This window comes from Bos grunniens, chromosome 18, assembly GCF_055505025.1.
Source record: "Bos grunniens cultivar Pamir isolate PY7600 chromosome 18, Bosgru_T2T1.0, whole genome shotgun sequence".
Lineage (NCBI taxonomy): Eukaryota > Metazoa > Chordata > Mammalia > Artiodactyla > Bovidae > Bos > Bos grunniens.
This window is the reverse complement of record NC_141182.1, coordinates 25,443,347-25,448,029: the sequence shown is the minus strand read 5'-3', so window position 1 is coordinate 25,448,029 and position 4,683 is coordinate 25,443,347. Positions and strand designations below refer to the sequence as shown.

The following is a 4,683-nucleotide window of genomic DNA, read 5'->3' as shown; positions in this document are numbered from 1 at the left end:
AGGTTCTGCCCTCTCTGCCCCCTCCAGTTCCAGCTGCTGTCTTCTAGACCAGTGATCATGCCAGCAGATGCCACTTGCCCCAGCCACAGCAGGGCCCCTTCTCTCCACGCCCTTCCCCTCCCGGCCAAGATTCTAAGGCAGCAGAAATCTAAGGCTCCTGTTCCCGCCCTAGCAGCCCTGGTGGGTGTGTGCATGCTCAGTCGTAGTCAACCCTTTGTGATCCCATGGACTGTACCCCACCAGGCTCCTCTGTGCTTGGGATTTCCCAGGCAAGAATACTGGAGTGGGTTGCCATTTCCTACTCAAAGGGATCTTCCCAACCCAGGGATTGAACTCACATTTTCTCCATTGGCAGGTGGATTCTTTACCATCTGAGCCACCTGGGAAGATCCACAGCCCTGGTACCTCATGGAATTTTGGTGAAGAACCTTGAGGTTCATCACTCCCACCTTCTAAGGTTTATATGAATAGGTATCTTGGAGAGGACCTCGGCTGGGAGATAAAAACCTGTTTTGCTGAAAGTTTTCACTTTCATCTCAGGTTCAAATGATTTGTTCACAAAATAAGCCACTCGTTATATACAAATAAATGATACAGATATTTATTAGAGAATTATCTAGCTTACTTTCAATATACCAACATTAAAAGAAAAGAGAAATAGAAAGAGTAGAGAATACATCACCAAATTGGGTTTTGACCAACATTCAGATTTAAACAACACCAGAAAGTCCGGAGAAGGCAATGGCACCCCACTCCAGTACTCTTGCCTGGAAAATCCCATGGACAGAGGAGCCTGGTAGGCTGCAGTACATGGGGTCACTAGGAGTCGGACACGACTGAGCGACTTCACTTTCACTTTTCACTTTCATGCATTGGAGAAGGAAATGGCAACCCACTCCAGTGTTCTTGCCTGGAGAATCCCAGGGATGGAGGAGCCTGGTGGGCTGCCGTCTCTGTGGTTGCACAGAGTCGGACACGACTGAAGCGACTTAGCAGCAGCAGCAGCAGAAAGTCCCATGTCACAGCACAACTGGAATCCCAATTGGGAAAAGGTCCCAGGCAGCATGTTCGCTCTGTGGGTAAGACTTCAAAGATTGCATTCCGGGGTTCCTGCTTGTATTCCCAGGGACGCAAACTGATATCATCGTCAATCTGTGAGCAAATTGGAAGCCTGATTCAAGTTAATGATGTATGTTTTGTCTTGCAAAACTTGGGATGTTGTTAAGCCTGGGGCTTGGTTGGCCAGAACCCCTCCAGGGGCTCAACAATCACAAGATTCCTCCCCCATCTTATATACAGTGCTGCAAGTCTTGCACTCACAGAAGACAGTCACTCACAGTCACTCACCGTCAGGGCAGTGTCCAGGCAGGTTAGAAGCAAGGTCAAAGGCCTGCTCTGCTTTGTCTCTGAAGCCTAAACAAGACTTTTTAATTTCCCCTAACAAAATCCCAACCCTAGGTGGAAGCCCATCCCTAACCTCCCTCTAATCCTGTGACTTCATCTTCTCCAGTTGCTCCTGTTTGTGAAATGTTTTTGAATCCCTTGCCTCAGTTTCCCCTAGTAGTCCTCATGTAATAGGAAAGAACCTCTGTATTCTTAGTCACTTGGGACTTCCCCAGCAGTCCAGTGGTTAAAACTCTGTGCTTTTACTGCAGGGGGGCGAGGCTTCAATCCATGGTCACGGAACTAGGATCCCACATGCTGCCCCTTGGCCAAAAAAAAAAAAAAAATAGTTAATCACTAAAGGGATGTTGCTTATAAACTTCAGTTATACATAATAGCCCATCTCTGGGAACCCTGCCTCCCAGGTAATAAGCGTTAAGCTAAAATACCTTTGTTTAGCTAGCAGGAAACATCCTGACCAGGCCCACCTGTGAATGACTACAGGGAAGGAGAAATTAAGACAGTCCCTCTGGAGTCTGGCTGGAACCAGGACTTTACCCTCTCCCCTTTGAGTATAAAAGAATCCTGGGTTCTATTAATAACTGGAAGAAGGTTCTTTGGGACACTAGTCCACTGTCTCAGACTGCTGGCTTTCTGAATAAAGTTGCTATTCCTTGCCCCAAAGGCTCATCTCCCCATTTACTGGCCTGTCGTGTGGCAGGGGAATGATGAGCCAAGACTCAGTAACAAATACATTTAGTCTGACTTGAGGCTCTCCTAAAAATGTGGCTCCTTGATGCCCGGAGACATAGCAGGAACCTCATGAAAATGCACTCCTGTCCCCACACCTACTTGGGGTTCCCAGGGCGGGGGCAGAGCGGGCACTCCACCAGGTGGTGAGTAGGTGGAGACAGGAAGGTTCCTTTGTTCTGGAGCCTGACGTTAACCAGGAGAAACTTGCTTCCTCCGAAATGTAATCTTGAGGATGAGTGCATGAGGACTGAGGTCCTTAGTTGGGATGCTGTAATATCTGGGGGGGAGGGGGGGAGGGGCAAACTCTGAGTGTAGGATTTATTCATTTGCTCAATTAATGACTATTCTGAGCGCCTACCTACAAGATGCCAGGTGCTGGAGATCGGGGGTGAATCAAGGGTCCAGGCAGGTCCTGCTCACGTGAAGTGTAGGGTACATGTGGCCTGAGAATCTCTCTCTCTCTCACACACACACACACACACACACACCCATGCTGGGGACTCTGGTTCAGAGAGGGGAGCTGACTCAGGCTGGAGGCCAGCTGGAGTGTCCAGTGGACAGCTGAGGGATATAAAAGCACTGAGGCCCTTCAGCAGTGCTGAGACTTTTTGAGACTGCCTGACCTAGAAAAACATTGCATCAGACTCTGTCTCATTTTTGCAGGGTACTTGATCAACCAAGACAATTGCTCTATAGATCTGTGGAAACCTTTGGAGAACTAAGATGTCAGTAATGCTTTTTTGTTTTTAGAATGAAAAGTAATTTTCACAGCTTTTTTTCTTTTGCAGTGCAAAAGCAGTGAATTGCAGAAAATGGGGCTCCCCCAGAACATCTCTGGCTGGAGGGCCAAACACCCTGATTTTTCACTACTCAGTGATGCCTTACTGGGACTCAGTGAGTCCACTTGTCCAGGCCCCTGATGGCATGTCCTCTACTGAGGTATAAGGTCATGGGTACATTTTCTATGACGTATCTAGCAGCATTAGAAAGGGACTGCAGGAAACAGGCCAAGAGAAAACACAAAGCATTAGGCATATCGAAAGATCAGAGGGAAACTGGGAGCTATTTGAGGATGAGAGAATTTCCAAAGGAAATGGTAAAACTAAGTGGCTCTGAGCTAGTAGGAAAGACCTGCAGATGCTGGCTCCTGTCCCTTCCCAGAATTAGGGGCTTTCTCTCCATCCTTGGAAACCCCACTTTGATGGACTTGGGCATGTAACATAGCCTGCTGGATCCTGGCATCTCAGGCCAGGGGCCAGGGGCAGGGTGGGGTGGCTGTGGAATCCGACTCTGGATACCTGGGGAAGTGGAGGCACCTGCCCTGGGCCTCATGACACACACAGAGAAAATGTGTGGTGGCTGAAGGGAACATGGAACATTTGTCCCTTTGAACTGGACCCTCCCTAAGGTCCTCAGCTTCTGTGAAGAAATGCATGGCCCATCTTAACCCTCCAGCTCCCCTATTCACCCTCGTTTCTCCTCAGACTCTGTCCAGTTAGTCCCATGCTCAGGCCTTTGCTCTCACTGTGTCCCGTATCCCTCCCCCTCCACCCCTACAAAGCAGACCTATCCTTTTATGCCCACCTTCTTCAGCAAGCCTTCTCCTCCTTGGCATCTTTGGAGTTCTTTTCCAGTGGTGCTGTATCATTATTTGAGTAGGCTCTGATCTCTTGCTCCCTGATATTTTACAGGTGAGTGCTGAAGGCTGGCACTGGCCAGTAAAAACATAACACAAGGCACACACAATTAAAATTTCCCAGTAGCAACTTTGAAAAAGTAAATAGGAATAGATGACATTCATTTTAATAATCTGTTTAACATAATATAACCAAAGAATTATCACTTTAACGTATCAACAGCAAAAAGTAATAATAAAGTAGGGTTGACCCTTGAACAACATGGAGCTTAGGAGTGCTGGTCCTCTGCATGGTCAAACATCTGTGTATAACTTAGAGTGTGCCCTCTGGCACCTGAGGTTCCTATGCATCCACGGTTTCTCCCCACCTGTAGCTCTGCATTCACGAACAGATTCAGCCATCTGCAGACTGTGTAGTACTATAGGTTTCACTGTTGAAAAAACCCACAGAATTTAAAAAAGAAAAAACCCAAGGGTAAGTGGACCCATAGAGTTCCAACCCTTGTTGTTTAAGGGTCAATTGTAGCTTAGATGCTTATTTTCAAATTTTCTTTGAAATCTAGTTTGTATATTGTGTGTATGGTCTGCTCAATTCAGTGCAGCCACATTTCAAATGCTCAGTAGTCAACTCGTGACTACCATGCTAACCAGCACAGATCAAGGCCATGTTAGTCTTTGGGTTACAGGTAACAGTAGTTCACATCAAACTGACTCAGTGGAAAAGGGCATTGGCTCATGAAACGGAAAAGACCAGGGGCAGATGGTTTCAGGTACACCTAGATTCAGGTGTTCCAATAATATTGCTGTCACCAGAGTTCTGACTTTCTGTCAGAAACTCTTCCAGCCCTTCCCAAGCAGGCTCTGGATGGCATAGCAATGACAGCCACCACCAGCCTCAGACTTTGCTCTAC

At 47.4% G+C, this 4,683-nt stretch overlaps 1 long non-coding RNA gene across 1 annotated transcript; it reads right to left on the bottom strand.

Annotated features, from left to right (window-relative positions):
• Positions 1–268: 268 nt before the first annotated feature.
• Positions 269–2,683, bottom strand: LOC147353290 (uncharacterized). The gene is made up of 4 exons (XR_015146709.1): positions 2,495–2,683; positions 2,236–2,413; positions 1,348–1,707; positions 269–1,152 (listed from the first exon to the last, which is right to left on the bottom strand). It is a non-coding gene; the product is annotated as an uncharacterized LOC147353290 (long non-coding RNA).
• Positions 2,684–4,683: the final 2,000 nt, after the last annotated feature.